The sequence below is a fragment of the Camellia sinensis genome, chromosome 2, assembly GCF_055761805.1.
Source record: "Camellia sinensis isolate YWXY chromosome 2, ASM5576180v1, whole genome shotgun sequence".
NCBI classification, from domain to species: domain Eukaryota; kingdom Viridiplantae; phylum Streptophyta; class Magnoliopsida; order Ericales; family Theaceae; genus Camellia; species Camellia sinensis.
In genome coordinates, this window is record NC_138962.1 from 145934408 (window position 1) to 145953008 (window position 18601).

At 35.3% G+C, this 18601-nt stretch overlaps 1 protein-coding gene, 1 long non-coding RNA gene and 1 pseudogene across 7 annotated transcripts in view; 2 read left to right on the forward strand and 1 right to left on the reverse strand.

The window, feature by feature from the left end:
• The window catches only part of LOC114294623 (putative disease resistance RPP13-like protein 1), a 31823-nt gene extending 23353 nt beyond the window's left edge, over positions 1–8470 (forward strand). For 4 of the 5 annotated variants that reach the window (XR_014361684.1, XR_014361687.1, XR_014361686.1 and 1 more), the window contains one exon: positions 8288–8470. The gene's annotated coding sequence lies outside the window, so the exon portion shown is untranslated. Of the gene's footprint in view, positions 1–3624; positions 6416–8287 lie in introns of those variants that run through there. The other variant, XR_014361683.1, reaches the window with a different exon arrangement.
• LOC145820364 (uncharacterized) lies at positions 59–3071 on the reverse strand. Its single transcript, XR_014361689.1, has 2 exons — positions 2371–3071; positions 59–2313 (listed from the first exon to the last, which is right to left on the reverse strand). It is a non-coding gene; the product is annotated as an uncharacterized LOC145820364 (long non-coding RNA).
• Positions 6240–11518, forward strand: LOC114264716 (glutamine--fructose-6-phosphate aminotransferase [isomerizing] 1-like; annotated as a pseudogene). Its single transcript, XR_014360211.1, has 8 exons — positions 6240–6278; positions 8288–8606; positions 8696–8944; positions 9027–9141; positions 9465–9720; positions 9806–9974; positions 10131–10190; positions 11110–11518. The product of XR_014360211.1 is annotated as a glutamine--fructose-6-phosphate aminotransferase [isomerizing] 1-like (transcript).
• The last annotated feature ends 7083 nt before the right edge of the window (positions 11519–18601 follow it).

The following is an 18601-nucleotide window of genomic DNA, read 5'->3' on the forward strand; positions in this document are numbered from 1 at the left end:
TAACCATAACATAATATCAATCAATAATACAATTCTCTATTTCTCTTTATACATTAAATTTCTACATGGTATCAGAGCAGGTTTAGAACCTAATATTTTTCGCTTCACCGGCGGGCGGCAACCTCACCTTAGCCGTCCGCCGGACCTTAATCTATTCCGTTTCTTTTCTACACATTCTGAACATTGACAAAGGTGACGACACGGCAACACTTGTTTTTCTTTGTGAATGTTCCCGCCATGTGCTTGCTTTTCATTTTAGCTACCACCTGCCAATTTGAATTTATGTTGATAGAAACTTGCTTCCAGTGGAGAGCTCCTTTCCTGGTGCGTTTAAGAAGCTCGCCCCCTTTAGAAACAAAGTTCAATGCTATTGAGACATTTGCTTCTTCAACCTGTTCGTCAGTCAGGGATATACTTGTAGCTCCATACCCCTTTTCCAGCCTTGCCTTCAGTGTGGCAGCCCCTCTCAGTGATTGGGAACGCAGCATGCGCTGGTTTGGCAGTGATGATAGTGATTCTGTCTACTGGTTGCAACCATGAAACAAGAAGAGAATATTCCAAATGGATCTGGAAGCTAAGCCTGACCATTAGCATCAACATCTTGTGTCTAAAGTACACAAACTGATTTTCTCTCTTCTCTCTCTCAGCAAACCCAGCACAAATGGAGAGGGGCTACGAACCTCTCTCTCTCTCTCTATGCACTGACTCTCTCTTTTTTTTTTTCGGAAGCTTTGAGTTTTGAAAGGTAAAGACACACTAGACCCACTCACTTCCTTTTCTTATGAGGAGAACATTTTTTTTACTCACCCAACATGGATACCACTCACTTTCTTTTTAATATCTTTACTCACCCAACTTTTGTCCCCCTCTTTTCTTATTTCTTTATCATCACACCAGACACCAACTTTTGTCCCCCTCTTTTCATTTCTTTTTATTTTTATATTATTCACCCACCTCTGTTTTTTTTTTTTTTTTCAACTCTTTATTTTATTTTATTTCATTTCCCACACTAATGTTTTTTCATATAATCCATCTACCAATTCTTTTTATCTATTTTCTTTATCTCTTGTTTTCTTTCCTTTTATTTTTTATTTTTTACACAAAAAAAAAAAAAAACCGGAAGAAGACGAAACTGCACACCAAACTCATTTTATTCATATCAAGGGATCAACCCTGATCACACTTTTACATCAAAAAAAACAAAAAAAAAAACAAAAAAAAAAAAAAAAAACCCACAAACAAAAACAAAACTACCACACCCACAGTGGGATTTTTCTTCTCTACTCATCCGCCGGTCTTTTCTTCTTGCCTCCGTCCTGGGTGGTCCTTGACGGTGCTGCCTCTGTGCTTCCTAATCCACCAAGCACATTCACTCCTCTCTGCTCCTCCACTACAGCATATGGTGGACCTCCAAATCGGAACATCACGGTGGCCTTCCGCTTCAGCTCCTTATTTTCCGCCTTTAGCACACTTATCTCTGCTCGCGCATCCTTATACATGCGTTGGAGCAGAGCCAGTTGGGCGTTTAACTGCTGCACCTCATTTGTCCTACTCTGCAGCCGGTGCGACAAGTTTGTGACCGCAGTCATAGTTTCAACACAGGACTTCAATGTATACTGATTAGCTTCAATATCCGTTTGCACTGCCATTTTTTGCTCCACCGACCGCATCGGAAAGTTCAACGGAGCAAAACCAGAGGTGTTTGGTTGAGGTTCACAGGCCACCGCTCCAGTTATCTCTCTTGTTGACTCGTTGAGGTCGGGAAAGAGAGTGAGCAGACCACGGGAAGAAGAGGCTATGTTCTGGGTAGCTGAACGGGAAGAAGAAGCCATGTTTTTGGGTTGCTGAGTGTTTCAGAGAAGGGTTGGTTACAGAATGTTACAGAGAACGAAGAGGTTTCAACTGGTTTGTTATGCTTCCAAGCCTCAGACTTCGCTTTGGTTTATAAAGACAGAGACGACGAGGCCGACACGCGCTCTGTCAATCACGTGCATCGCCGCGTGTCCGGCGCCCCTTTTGATGGCTCGACGCTTTCTGTCGGGCACGTCTTTTGATGAAGTGGGCGCGCCTTTTGATGGCACGCCTTTTGATGGCACATCTTTTTATGAATTGGGCACGCTTTTTGATGGCACGCCTTTTTATGGATTGGGCACACCTTTTGAGGGTGCGACTTTTTAAGGGTCCGACAAGACTCTGTAAACTGTCCCGACATTGATTCCGGTTAGCTCCTTCATGGGTCCGACAAGACTCTGTAAACTGTCCTGACATTGATTCCGGTTAGCTCCTTTATGGGTCCGACAAGACTCTGTAAAACTGTCCCGACATTGATTCCGGTTAGCTCCTTTATGGGTCCGACAAGACTCTGTAAACTGTCCCGACATTGATTCCGGTTAGTTTCTACAAGGGTCCAGCAAGACTCCGTAAACTGTCACAACAACTGTCACAACAACTGTCACAGCATTATCTGCTACAACGGTCCGACATGACCCCATAAACTGTCTTCTACATCGGTCTGACACCGCCATCCAGTGTCCTCTACACCGTTATGACACCACCATACAGTGTCATCTACAACGTTATGACACCCCCATACAGTGTCCTCTACAACGTTATGACACCACCATCCAGTGTCTTCACCAATGGTCTGACACGACCATACAGTGTCACCTATCCTCTTTTATTTTTATGTATTTTCTTATTTTGTTACTCTCTCCAAACTCAAGTTGGTTAGTTCCTATCCCCCTTGAGTTTGCGGGGGGCTGTTAAAATCCACCTACTCTCCACCTACTTCATCCACTTAAACCTACTTCACTAAACCTAACCCACTACACCACTACCACCTCACCTACTCCACTAAACTTTCACCCACTTAAACCTACTCCACTAAACCTAACCCACTACACCACTACCACCTCACCTACTCCACTAAACCTAACCCACTACACCACTACCACCTCCACTTCACCTACTCCTCACCTACTACACACTCACCCTCTCCTATATATAGGAATCATTGTAACCATAACATAATATCAATCAATAATACAATTCTCTATTTCTCTTTATACATTAAATTTCTACCACCTCACCTACTCCACTAAACTTTCACCCACTTAAACCTACTCCACTAAACCTAACCCACTACACCACTACCACCTCACCTACTCCACTAAACCTAACCCACTACACCACTACCACCTCCACTTCACCTACTCCTCACCTACTACACACTCACCCTCTCCTATATATAGGAATCATTGTAACCATAACATAATATCAATCAATAATACAATTCTCTATTTCTCTTTATACATTAAATTTCTACACATCTGATAAATGTAGAATATCCTATTTTGGGAAAAGATTGGTTATTGATGACCTAATGAAGGTTTGATGATTCTAGACATGCAGCAGTTTGATGATTGTGTATTGTTGTTGTTGTTTCCATGCTTCTGGTTGTGTTACTTTGCTTCTCCTATCATACTCTATATGATGCTTCTGCTTTTGTATCTGCATCATATATAAAAGTTCATTGGTAATATTTGTTGTAATGTTGCTGATATTGACTGGTTTTATGCTGATGCTGCTAACATTGTTGCTTTGGCTTCTTGCCTTTATGTGCAGCTATTTCTATCTTTTCTCATGATCAGTATGGTGTACCTGTTGTGCATATGTTCATTTCGGTTATAGCCAAGCCTACATTAGCTACACAAGCCTATCCTTGTTTGTATTGTCCTGGGATATGCTCCTTGTATTCTGTATTTATTTCTGATCTTTGGTCTATATATTCACTTACACAATACATATATATATATATATAAAGCCTTTTTCACCAAATAATTGGCATGTTGAAATTTGATTCATATTGCTTGCCTTTCTCACAATGTATATTCACTTACACAATATATATATAGAATCATCATTCACCATTGCAAGGGAATGATCATTTCATAAGAAATCCTAAACGATGACCATTCCATTCTATTCCATTCTATCTCATTCTAGTGAACCAAATAGAGCATGAATATTCATCGTGTGACTATAACTAGTGTCACTATAACTATAGTGAGCACCTGACTGTGTTCAAACTTTTTGAATGTTGGAACTTTGATTGTGTTTTGGTTAATGTTTATGCACACCAAATGATGGGGTGAAAAGAGGAAATTTGTGAGAGGTTCCTGTCAATCTTGACCAATTTTTTGTAAACCATGGTGAAAAAATTAAACTATAATGCTAGGAATTGGAAAGCTTTATAATGTTTGGTACACAGGATTGCAATTTTGAACTCAGGTAATGAAACTAGCTTGTGGTCATGCAACCTTGTGAAATTTCAGGGGAGCCAAGATGCAATTTTATCCTCTATTATTCAGGTCTAACTAATTTTGTTCAATACAAATCATCATGTGGAGCACTGGATTATCTTGAGACACCAGAGGTGTATCCTATAGAGAAATGGTGAAATCTTATACTACATAAATGAAACAGTTGAGATTGTGCAAAAAACAAATGAAGAGAATTCTCTTTCACAATGTTTGGGGGAGGATAGTCCTGATGTATGATTGTATATCTTGGGGCCCTGGCTCGTTTCCACAAGATGAACTGATGCTACTCTATTACCAGTTGACTTTGAAAAAATATACTGGAGGAGTGCATCATCCTTTAGATGTGATGATGGATGGAATGAGAGGATTACATTCTATTTTTTTCTGGAGGCAGAGAAAATGAGAGTAACGGTTCAGTTTTCTCTACGATTAAAAACCCGAGGGCGTTGATAGAGTCGAGTGGAGAAGAAGGATTCATGTTCCCAACCCCATTTGATGGGACTTAAGGCTTGGTTTGGTTTGGTTTATAATATTTAGATTATCTATTTTACTTTTAGCTTGTGTACTAATAACTGTATTTGACAAACTATTTTCCTTGCTCTTTGTGTTGAAATCTACCAAGTCTCAAAGATCTAATCTTTTCTAAATGATAATGTTTTGAGGAGCTGATGTAGCACCAGTGAGGAGAAGGATAAGAAAGAAAAGAGCAGGTGGGAAGAAAACAGAGGGCAGGGTAAAACAAGGAATAGTCCCAAAGCAATATCTTAATCTCAATCAATTAATACTCAAACCTAAGCCTGATAAACCCTTACATAAAAGCCATATATGCAAGTAAACCAAACAAACAAAAACTACGAAATAAAATCCTAAACAAATTCATTTTCCTAAATAAATTAAACTTCTAAATAAGTAAAATTCCTAACCTTCAACTATTTCTTATCCAATTCCTTTACGTTACCCATCAGGAGCTTCTACTGAACCAAGTGTGGCTGTCAGTTTTTGGAGGCTTGTGGCTGTCAGTCCTTAGAGGGTCCTTAGGTTCTTGATGTTTGTTTGCTGTCCAGTCTGGAAGTGGTTTCTGACTGTTTTGTTAGGGTTAATAGGATCTCCTTGCTAGGAGTCCTGAAATTTGAGGCTATAATTTTTGGTTGACTATGCTCTGGTAGTCCTGCACATACAATTCAAGAAGGTTGATTAATAAAAATTCTCTTAAGCTTTTTGCTTTATTGTTTTTTTGTTTTTTAATGGATTCCATTAATTTAAGCTGCAGATGTGCAATTTGCTAGGATACACTAGTTTGTTGCTGGCAAGAGACAATGCCAAATCTCAATTTTGATGGTCGGGTATATAAAGACATCTTTGTGTTGTAAAATAGCATTAATGATTAATTACTAGTTGTGTTCTCGTGGGTCAGTGAATCTTAGGGATAGGCAACCAAGTACACTATGAGAGGGATTTCAAATCTCCAACTAGGGGTGTTCACTTGTCAGACCCCCGGGGGGGGGGGGGGGGGGGGGGGGGGGGGGGGGTTGTTTGCCATAGACCCTGTCACCTGGACCGATCATCTCGGGTTGAATAAGAAATAACCCAATTTTGACCTCTAGATGCTCAAAACCGAACATATTTGGGTTGAATAGTTTCGGTCGAAATGTCAAAACCAACCAATCTTATCGCATTGCAGATCATAACCCCAAAAAATTAAAACAAAATTTAACCTCGTATATATATTTTTTGAGATGAAAAAAAAATGAGGATTAGAGGAATAGGAAAGAGACCAAATTTAAGAGAAGAAGAGCTTTGGGTGTGAGGGAGAGAGGCAGGAAGGCGGAGGAGTGAGAGAGGAGATTGTAATGACAGAGAGAGGATAAAAGAGAAATTGAGATCTGAGACAGAGAAGCGACGGCAAAGTGATCTCTAATGGAGAAGGTGAAACACTGGTGGAAAGCAGCATCAATGGTGAGGCAGTGGCAAAAAGCAACAGCAGTGGCCAAGCCTCAGTCAAACTAAAGGTTACTGTGTGGTTCTATTGCAAGTTACAACTAGTCTTTAGCAACTAAATGAAAATATGAGAGAGTTTTGAAATGAAAAGAAAATGTAATGATGATGGGGTGATGGAAAGTCGAAGAAAGTGTCATTATGATGTGAAGATGAAAGATTGAATAAAGTAATAGTAATTATAATGTGCAAGTGAAAAAGTTGAATAATGTGTCAAGAGGTAAAGAATGTGATAATAATATTTGGAGTTTCTCAAAAAAAAGAAAAAATTGTTTAACATTTTTTGTCAACATGATAAGGGTGTAACACTCCAGTCTCCAGCTAAAAAAAAGAAGTCTGGCTGGAAAAATGCATCATATAATATTTCAGTTGGCTCAAGTTTCTTCGTTTTTTTGATCTATTCATCCGATAGCCGACCGCAAAAATTAAAAAAAAAATCTGCAATCTTAACTCGTGAGCTGTCGGCCCGGGTTGGATCGGATGGATCTTTGAACAGACCTATCTCCAACTTTCATTGTATAGATGGTATAAAATTAAGCTGCAATTATGTTAAATGAAGTTACAGATGTTAAAATGAAATGTTTTCATTAGCTGGTGTTAGATTAGTCTTTATTCATTCCACATTGGAAGCATTTTGTTTTCCAGTGCTTACCCAAATCCCTAAGGCTATAGAGTGGCAGCCAGTATACTTGCATTATTTTTGTAAAATAGATAAATAAAAACTGCAGCCCTGGATGAGAACTGCTAATACTAACTAGCAGTACAACTGGATTAATATCCAAGTGTTGATCTCATTGACTTACAATCTACTTATTTATCTATGATCAGAGGCTTAAGATACCAAGGTGCCACAAAATCCTTGCTTGTTCAGTAATATGATTGTATAGGAATTTGTAACTGCTTTTTTAAGGTTTGATATGTCATGGAAAACGTCCTTGTTTTTTTTATTGAGCTATTTTATTTACCATTGGTTTGATTCTTTCCTTGATCACTTTCTTTCGCTTTTATATTTAAACGATCTAGTGTTTTGAGCTCAGCAATGTGTTCACTAATTGTGAGGTTTCTATTATGATTATATCGTTATGTCAGCTAGTATAATCAAAGTTTTTAAAGGCGAATGCGTACCTCTAGGCATTTTACCCTTCATGAGACGAGGTGTAAGCCTCAAGGCGTTGAGGCATAAGCATTTTAAATTTCAAATTTTAATATTTAGTGAATAAATTAAATATTTTAAAATAGTAAAAAAATAAAAACAAAATTAAATTTAAAGGTGTAAATACTTTTCGCCTTAAGGCGTGGAACATTTTACTGCATAGAAGGAAATTTTCCTTCACTGAAAGTGAAATTGATATTCTTAACTTTAGTGATTGAGCTTCTCACTTGACCATTAACTGTGTTTTTTCTAATTGATTATTTACTTAATTTTTCTAATAGAATATAGTTGTAAAAAGGGATTCTTTTTATTTTTTTAAGTTTAAACAATCTAATAGACTAAGTTTAACAAAAGCCCAAGGCAACCTCTACATGTGCGTACTTCTCACATGCTTATGCGCAAAAAACATACAAAGCACACCTAAGACGCATGTGTCAAACTATGATGTGCAAGCCTTTGGGAAGTAATGTCTAAAAATCAAAGCCTTAATGCATTTTACCTTAGCTTCAAGGCGAGGTGAGGCGAGCCTGAGGAAAGCCTTTTAAAACTTTGAGTATAATTACTTTGAAAACACATATATAGATATGGAAAAATCTATTGATACATAAAATTCATACAAAAAACTCTCACAAGAATGATGTGGCAATGTCATTCTTGTAAATAAACTCATCTTCATGGTTGTTATGTTTTAAAGTTAAAGATCCCTATTGTGACACATCATTCTGTATGAAAATTTTGTATGAATTTTCTGTTTGCATATCATTACTCTATAGATAGTAATTTACTTTTGATGGCCTTTTGATGGCGGTTGCTTTAGGATGGAGCTGCGTCAATCCTTAGACCTGCTTCTGTGCAGCGTGCATTATCCATTCTTGAGATGGAGGTTGAGCAAATAAATAAAGGAAATTATGAGCATTATATGCAGAAAGAAATTCATGAACAACCAAAATCTCTGACAACAACAATGCGAGGCAGACTTATACAAGCGGGTTCGTGCAAAGCGAAAAGTGTTCTTTTGGGTGGACTGAAGGATCACCTGAGAACTATCAAGAGAAGCAGGCGTATTGTTTTTATTGGCTGTGGCACAAGCTATAATGATGCTTTAGCTGCAAGACCCATATTGGAAGAACTTATTGGTAAGTACTTCTTGCATGTCATGTTAAGCAGATTTTGAATTTGATGTTACCGACTAACTTAAAACTATTTGAATTTGTAATATTCACAGGTATTCCAGTTACAATGGAGGTTGCTAGTGATCTGTTGGATAGGTAGGGACCAATATACAGAGAAGATACAACTGTTTTTGTTAGTCAATCTGGTGAAACTGCAGATACGTTACATGCATTAAAGTATGCATTAGAAAATGGTGCACTGTGTTGGCATTACAAATATTGTTGGTAGTGCAATTGCCAGGAACACACACTGTGGTGTCCATATAAATGCTGGTGCTGAGATTGGTGTGGCTAGTACCAAGGTATAAAATTTTGTTTTTATTTATTTATTTTTTTTTTTATCAGTGTCATATTTTGAGTTTATCTCATTACCTCTGCCAACAGGCATACACTAGTCAAATAGTAGTGATGGCTATGGTAGCACTGGCAATTGGTGGTGATACAATATCCTGTCAAGCAAGAAGAGAGGCTATAATAGATGGCCTATTTGAATTGCCAAGTATGTTTTATTTATTTCTTTCCTTGTCATGTTGCAGATTTCATAGACTTTCAATTTAGGGGAAAGTGAGATTTAGTAAGAACAACTCAAAATAATTGCACTTTCATAGAGGTACAAGTGGGTGTTGTGCCCCATGCCATGACTTGCACTTGCACCGGACATAGACCCACTTGCACCTCTATGAAAATTGCATTTATTTTGTATGGTTCCCACTAAACCACAATTTCCATTTCTATTTATGGCCAAGGAGGTATGTTGTTAAAAATGCCCATTTTGTAATATCTGGACATTTTTTTAATTATTTATAATTTTTTATTTTGCAGGCGAAGTCAGAGAGGTGCTGAAGCTTGACCAGGAAATGAAGGATTTTGCGAAACTATTGATTGCTGAGCAGTCATTGCTTGTGTTTGCGGGAGGATACAACTATGCAACGGCTCTTGAAGGGGCCTTGAAAGTGAAGGAGGTGGCACTTATGCACAGTGAAGGTATACTTGCTGGTGAAATGAAACATGGTCCTCTGGCTTTGGTTGATGAAAATCTCCCAATTGTTGTTATTGCTACCCGTGACGCTTGTTTCAGGTTAGTTTTGCTATGATAAAGAACAGTTACATCTTTTGAAATTGCAAATGTCATTTTCTGCTAACATGTTCTTGTTTGTGCACAGCAAGCAGCAGTCAGTTATTCAGCAACTTCATGCTCACAAAGGTCGACTCGTTGTTACGTGTTCAAAAGGAGATGCCGCATCTGTGAGCGTGGGTGGAACTTGTAGAGTAATTGAAGTCCCTCAGGTTGAGGATTGTCTTCAACCAGTAATTAATGTAGTTCCATTGCAGGTAATTTAATCAGACCATTCTAACATATATTCTGAAGTGTCTTTGCTCATTTACGTTTACACTGGGTAGATAGTTATCAACATTAATTGTAGTTGTTCAATCAATCTTGTATGTTTTATTTGAAATTAGTAATGTCGTTCAATAGTTTTACTGCAGAGTCCAGGAGCCTTAGTTAGAAACTTTGATCTCTTCAAGATATTTGTCAAGAAGCTTTCGGTAAGTATTGGTGTTTATCATCTGTATGCCAACATGTTAATTAAGGTGATGTTATTTTAGCCATTACAAAAATACTTATGTAATTCATGTATTAATGCAAATTATGAAAAATATATCTTTTTATATACTTACCTGGCCGTACCCGTATCCTGCTTGTAAGTTTTGTTGTATCGACATACCCTTATCGTACCTGCACTCGTGCTTCTTAAGCTTTTTTACCAGTCTTGGCAACCTTTTAGGGCATACTTTTAAGAACTATTTAACTGTTTTTTTCAACAGTTCTTTATGCTTAGATTTTTTACAGTTTGGCATTCCTTTTTGGCAGATATTATTGTGTACTACTATATGTTAACTTTCATTGGCAATTTAGCTCTTCTGTCTAGCACTTGCAGGGAATGCGTCTTCGATTGAATACACTATCTTTGCTTCATGTGTGATTGGAGAGGGCTTAAAATTCCTCGACTCCTCTTCTAATTTTCTCTTGATAATTTCCGACCTTGCATTCTGTCTTTATCTTTGTGTGCGTGTGTTATCAATACATAAGATTTGTGGTCAAAGGAGTTTCGAATTTTAAACTCCCCCTCCCTCAAATACACAAAAAACATTAAGGATTTCCACAATCAAACCAAGTGGATAGAGCATCTCTGATTCTGAATAGTTCCTGCTTGCCATTATAATTCAAATTGCAAATATTGTAATGCGACAATGTCTAGTGCTAGAAATGATTCAAACCAGCATGAAATCCCTCCCTTATTGCATATGCATTTAAAGCATTGAGAAACATTAAGATCTATGCTAGTTTCCTTCAAATCTGTTCATCGTATTAAGATATGAATCAATTGTGCTTTGTTTTGATTATCCAGTCTAACTTTATACACGTTGAATCATTTGAGTTTATTTTATTTGTCTTCTGGTGCAGTTGTTAGCATATCATCTCACTGTTCTACGAGGCTACAATGTTGACCAGCCTCACAATCTTGCAAAGAGTGTTACAACCCAATGAGGAAGGTTCGTCTCACTTTTTTGAAGGGCTACATTGTTGACCATCTTCACAATCTCGGAAAAAATGTGGCAACCCAATTAGGAATCTTTATCCATAGAATTCTAATGCTCCTCATGTTTTAGAATATTGTGAAAAGCAGGATTTCCAACTGAACCCTTACCTTCTTTTGGGCTCATAACCCCTTCTAACTTCTGTAATACAACTATGGCTTAGTTATGCAACTTTTTCATTTGAGATAATTAAACATAGGTCGATGTTACCCAACTCATACAATGATGTTGTACCTTCGTCATAAGTTGATTTCATATTATGTGGTTAAACTGAAGTTATGGTTTTTAAATAATTGCAAGTCATAACCTGAAACTCTCCTCTCCTCTCCTCTCCTCTTGTTTCTTTGTGACTTGCAAAAATAGTTAAAATGTAGCCACTCACCCCTAGGGTCACTTTATTAGCAAGTCCCTTCTAATATTACTTTTCTACTTAAATTATCATAATCTTTAAAAAAATAAATAAATATATAAAAACTACAAGTAAGGGTATATTTCTTAGAAAAATGTTACTCATGATCCACAAAATCACCTCTAATGATGTAATAAGGATTGAGTTTTACATGATTGATTTTTAAACTAATTAATAATTGATATGGAGAGAGATTGCAAGAGAGGATTGGTGGGGTGCTTGGTAATGGATGGTAGAAAAGGTTATTTGTGGTAATTTTTTCAACGGCCCTAATTAGAGGGTTAACAGAGCAGAGGCTCTAAATGCACCCCAAATTGTTGGTTGAACACATTATTTTTCTATTTTTTTATACAATTTTGTCTTTAAATTAAGGTTTTGTTTTGGGATAAATTAAAAAAGTTGCTAAAAAAATTAAAAAATTTGTACTATTTATGCGTAGCTTGTGGGGGAGTCACTTTCCCTTTGAATTTAACTACCTAAAAGTCAAAAAATTAAAAGTCAAAAAGTCAAAAATGTAAAATAATTATTCTGATTTTATTATAATATTTTAGTACACATCTTAACCAAAAATACTTTTTGAACCAAAAAATTAAAAAATATACCTACATAACATATCCCAAACAACTACTTAATTTGAAAACCTTATTCTCACATCCATTAAATGTTTTTTTCATATAAAGTATAGATATCGTCATGGTCAGTGGTCCAATGAGAACAGAGAAAGGAGAAAGAAAGTGGTGAGAAAAATGCTAAAAAAGTCTCACCCACCCGAGGACAAGAGAATACCGGTGTGCTTTAAACAGTAATAATAGATGGTAACTATTCTAAAAACACCTCTACTGAGTTGGTAATACCTAAAAAAAAAAAAAAAAGACAAAATACAATAAAAAGAGACAAATTAAGGGGTTGTTTGGAATATATTAAATACGTGTATTTTTTAATTTTTTAGACAAAAAGGTTGAGAAAAAAAAGATAGTTGTTTGGGATAATTTTTTGACTTTTTACAAAAAAATGTGTATTAAAAAATTATATAAATTTGTGTATAAGAGAAGATTGTGATAGAATAGGCCGTATAGTCGGAAGGCGTAAGGGGCAGCGTGTGCAGAGTGTAGGGTAGGATATGATTCCCTCCTTTTCGGGCATTGAATTGGACGGTGTTGTTCGGCCCGTTGAGGCCGACCACGGGTCCCGTTTTGCTAATTGAAACCGTTCTGTGTAGAACTTGTCGAGCACTATATGCTTATAAAAAATTACGTTGATCGGATATCAATAACTATCTTATCCGATTAGTTTTTTTTCAACTGTTAATTATAACACCATCTTTTTTTATACAAAACTGATTTGATCATATAGTTAGCAATATCCGACTAACTTGATTTTTTATAGACATATAATACTCGACAAGTTCTACACATTGACGGTTCAAATTTTCAAAATGGGACCTATGATGGCCCCTACGAGCCAAACAGCATTGTCCTTAAGCTTGCTTCTGCCTGTGTTATTTGTCCTCATCAAAGTCAAACAAAGACAACTCACGTCAGAGTGAGTTGTCTCACAATTTGTATAAAAATAATTTTTTTTATGAATAGTGATAATTTTTTAACTTTTTTTAATAACTCTCTAAATTTTTATTTTATTTTAAAGATGTCAAACCAGACCTTAAAATTATTCTAGAACTCTTTTTTTAAAGTTCTAAAACATTTTCCTGCTTTAAAATTGTTGTGCGGAGTTGAGAAAAATGCTAAAAAACAGTCCCACTCACCCATGACTCAAACTCTAGGATAGTCGTTGTCAACGTGATTTAACTTAATTTATAGAAAATGATCTACTATCGAAATATCAATGGATCTCATCGACTATCCTTAATAAGGCCAAGTTTCAATCAAAATACAACAAGAAATTTCTACAGTGAATCACTGAAAATTACTTAACATTTTTATGTTTGGTTGGAGGATTTAGAGAGGAATTTAAAAAAGTAAAATGAAAAAAGTAAGTGAAATATAAATAAAACATATTTATATTTCACCTAATTTTACACAGTTTTTTTTTAAATCTTTTTTAAAATTTTCCAACCAAATACAACATTAAAAAATCAAATTTGACTCTTTCTTAAGAAAGGCCATCACCACTAAAGCAATCACCCCATTAATCACCCACCCACCTACCAAAGGACGAGAGAATACAGCTGTGCTTTGAAGTTGTGCCTGTCATATGGGGTTGATATTGGGATAGAATTAGGGGTTGGTTGGTAGTGATTTTTTTAAGTTGATTTTTAAATTTTTTTAATTTGAGATTTTTTTATTTGTTTGGTCTTTTTATTTAATTTTTTTGACTTTTTGATTTTGAAATGACAAAGGCTGTGTTTGGAAGGGTTTTGAAACTTCAGTTCCATCCTTTAGTTTGCATATGACGTTTGTTTGCAATTTTTAAAAATTAATTTCACGTTCACTTTTGAAAACTCGGTCGAATGAAGAAAAATTTGGACTAACTGTTCGTCTCACCGGTCGAGGGGCCGGTTGACCAGAACAGTGCATTTTTTTTTTTTTTTTTTTTTTGCAATTGATACATGTTAATTTTTATATATTCAACAAAAAATATTTTCTGAATTTTTTAAAATTTTTTATGAGCTTAAATAAAATTTTAAGTTGTATGTTTGGTTATGAGTTGTAAATTTTTGTATTAAATATCATATGTCACATAAAAAATTCTTCACTCAATTCAAAACTCTTTCATCAAACAAATTTTCTACATTCAAATCATAATTTCAAAATTCACAAATTCAAAATACAACTCCTATTTTCAAATCATATTTTAGAAAGTTCTATCAAATGCTACCAAACTTTTTTGTTGACTTTTTTAATTTTTTTACTTTTTTAACTTTTTTTTTTGTCCATATATGATTATTTAGCCCAAAATCAAAACCAAACGGGGGCTTAAATTAATTAGGTTTGTTTTAGCAATTAGGTTAAAAGTAGTTTTTTTAATTTTTAAAATTTTTTATCATATTATCTCTTTATTTTTTTATATATTTTTTTTAAAAAATTTAAAAAGTCAAAAAATTAATTTTTAATCTACTTTCCAAAATGAAGCCACATATTGTAAGATTTATAATATAAAAAAAAAAAAACAATTCAGCATGTATAACTATATATTAATATTATATTTATTTTTTTAAAAAAAATAGTAAGACATTGTGGTGTTTTGAGAAAATGATTAAAAGCTTACTTCTTAATGTTTTCTGATTTTTTGACATTTTTTGTGACAGAGAAAATAAGAAGTGACTTTTTACCATTTTTCAAAATAGGCTTCTGTTTGATATCATCTAAAATAAATTTAAAAAAATAAAAAAATTACAATTTAAAAGTTTTCAAGAGGAAAGGGTGCCTGAGAAGCCTTGCTTGCGAAATGACGAAATTGCCCCTGATTTGGACCATTGCTACTGATTTCTGCCCATATAAAGCTATGTTTGGTTTGGACTTTTTGATTAAAAAAATACAAATGACAAAATTGGTTATATAAGTTCGTAAGATAAAATAACACATCTAAATTATAATTATTATATTTTTTCTTTCACAAAAGTTAAAAAAATCAAAAACAAAAATTAAACAAATTAATAAAATCAAACTAAAATAACAAAAAAAAAAACTAAAAAACCAAACCATAAAATGTGTCCATTTACATCATCACTCTCTTCACAAGCAAGACCGAGAGAGAAAAGCAAGAGAGAGAAAGAACATAGTGGGCAAAAATGTCGGGCAACATGTGAAGCTCTGTCAAGTGAGGTGACTTAACAATAGGGGCAAAACTATCATCTCAAATATTTACATTGGACTATTTTAAGAAAATAGTTAAAAATTATTTTTTTTAGTTTTTAATTTATTTGGGATTGATTTAGAAAGTGGGTTGGTTTTTTAGTTTTTTGATTATTTTAGCTTGAGTTAAAAAGTTTGGTTTGGGAAGGACTTTTTGACTTTTTAGCTTTTTTGTCTTTTTTTATGAGAGAAGAGTGTAATGATTATGGATTAGATGTGATATTTTATTTTTTATGGCTAAAATAATCTATTTTGTCTTTTGTGACTAAAATAGCTAAAAAAACCTATTTTAGCTCTTCCCAAACGGTGAAGTTATATTATTTCTCATATTTTTACATATTATTTAAAAAAATAAAAAAAAATTAAAAGTCAATTTTTAATTATCTTTTTAAAACAACCTATTATTTAATATCGTGTTTTCTATTAAAAAAATTAAATATTTTTAAATATATTAATTTTTTTCTATTATTTTAATAAAAAAATTAAAAACTTATTGAAATAATTTATTCCTAAACAACCTCGTAATAATAGAATACTTAATTTTTAAATTTTAATTATATGATTACAAATATTCAATCTAAAAAAAAATTTACGAATACACTTTTTGAACAAATGAATGCGCTCTATTTGACAACGACAAAGCATCAAAACAAATTTGATATCGACCCCATGAAGGTTATAGTATTACAGCTAGAGGCGTGAGCAATTATTCATTGCCGCAAAAAACAATGTTCCAAAGAGTTACGTTCAATGACACCTCAGAAAATCTTTTTTAATTGTAAAAAAAAAAAAAAAAAAAAGTTACGTTAAGACATTTTTAATGGTGCACCAAATTTTCTTATTAAATTTGAGTAAAATATTTATTTGGTATCAAGTGTTTTAATAGAAATTTTTGAAACTTTATCAGAATATTAGTCGACTCAGCGGACGATTAGGTAGATGGCTAGTTGGTTGACCAACTAGTGTAATTTTTTATAAATTTTTACTTTTCGGTGGTTACCTAGTGGACATCTGATGGTGAAAATCCAATAGCAATGAACAGTAATTTGATGAAAGGCAAGTTGATTCTCAATTTGATGGAAAAATAAATAAAATTCTGAATTTGATATATATTTGATACAACCGTTGGAGCAGGAAAAGGAGTTACTTTTCATCAAATTTAAATTTGATGACAATTCTGAGTAACCATTGGAGATAGTCTTAGGGATCTCAAATAATCTATCAAATTTTTTACCAAATTTTTCATATGGGTGTGAGACCCCATACATATGTGGGTTTGTGTGAATTTGACACCTGTATGAGTGATTTTCCGATCATACTGTCCAACTCAGTACTCAGCTGGAGAACACTAGCAGAATAGATGACACCTGGCTAACCTGTAACAGAAAGAGAAGATTCCGGCGGTGGTTCGTCCACCCGGGGACACTCCGACGATCAAGTCAGTATATCTCTCAAAGATAATCAATAATACTAAATTCAATGCTCAAAGCATAAAATTGCGTACCTTAGACCCACGGGGGTGCCTCTCTTTTATAGTTACCTCAATCCTAATCCAAATAGAAGCCTGACTTCTATGGATTCATGTTTAGTACTTACTTTGGACTCCTTCAGAGATAAAGATAAACTCCCTAAGAGCTTTATCCTTATCTTGGCTAAGTCTCCTCTTTATTCTAGGACTCTTGTCCCTTATCCGCTTTTCTCAGACTCCGATATCTTCGGAGATAACCTCGGCTTAACCGAGATCACCTCGGCGTCATGACCCCGCCACGTGGCACCTCGGCTGACACGTCGGCGTCACCTTGCCACGTGTCGGTACTCAAAAATATATCCCCACAACTGCCTCTTAGGTTCTATTATATTGGTATTCTAAGGTGATGGAACCTATATCACTCCGTTTTTCCAATACGTCGGTTTACAGTATCTCAGCCGAGATCATTATTTTGGCCGACATGTCTTTGTTGAAGAACAAGAACTTCAAGAACCCTTTCACGCGTATGAGCTGTCATACACCATAATTCAACCGTTTTTAGCCACGCGTTTCGTTCTTACTGGTTCGTACCTGTGACGCGCCTGTAAGCCGTCTCTCTCTCACGTGCGCCGTCTGACGCATACGTTCTTCTAGGCGTATTGATTACTTTTTGCTGCCGTTTTCATTTTTAACAAAACATTTCTTCGATTTTTCCCTTTCACCTTATTCTTGTTTCTTAAAAACTTTTTCTCTCTCTAGCTTTTCTCATTTCTTCCATTGTTCCAGACCTCAAGCTCTGCAACAGCCCTCATTCTTCCTCCCGGTGAAGCTTCCGCCGTCTTGTTACTTCTGTAACCATCGTCTAACTTCGGCGATCCTTACACCGGCTTTATTTTTTCTGGTAAGCAACTGTTCCTTCTTATTTCAGTTCTTGATTATCTTCCTGGAACTAGTTGTTATTACTGTTTCATTCGAATGTTCAATTTGTGAATCTGAATGTGTTTATTCCATGGTTTGGCCCTTGCCCATATCTTGAACACACGCACTGTTTCACCACTTCCCTGTATTTTTGTCACTGATCTTGGCTCTATATTTCTTGTATTCTTTATGCTCTTGATAGACCATCTCTGTTCTTGATTCTGAAACTCCGTTCTTACTTTCTGTTTTTTGTGTCTTTTTCAGATCTGTGCCTTTGATCTTCATCTCCATAGTTTTAGGTTTGGGATTTGTTTATAGAACCCACAATTTAGGGCAAAACTGAAACATCCCTTACAAATTTCTGCACCAGCTTAAACCTAGGTTTTTGCCGAGGTCCCAATAACCCTTTTTTGATACATCTTCTTTCTAAAATTCAATACTTTTAGTTATCCCGATATCATGGGTATGTGGAAACATCGGGTAGACACCCCTCCCAAGCTAGACTTTTTCAGGCAAGAGTTTGAAATCCCAGCCGATGTCAATCTGAGGTTGGCTGGGGATGATGACTCCATCATGCCTACTGATCACTCCATGCCCTTCCCTGTAGTTGCCTTTATTGAGTGTGGACTTCAGTTTCCACTTGACCCTTTTTTCCGTCAAATCCTTCATTTCTATAAGTTGAACCCAATGCAACTCGCTATCAATTCTTACCGAGTTATTACTGGTACCATAGTCTTAGTCAAACAAGAGA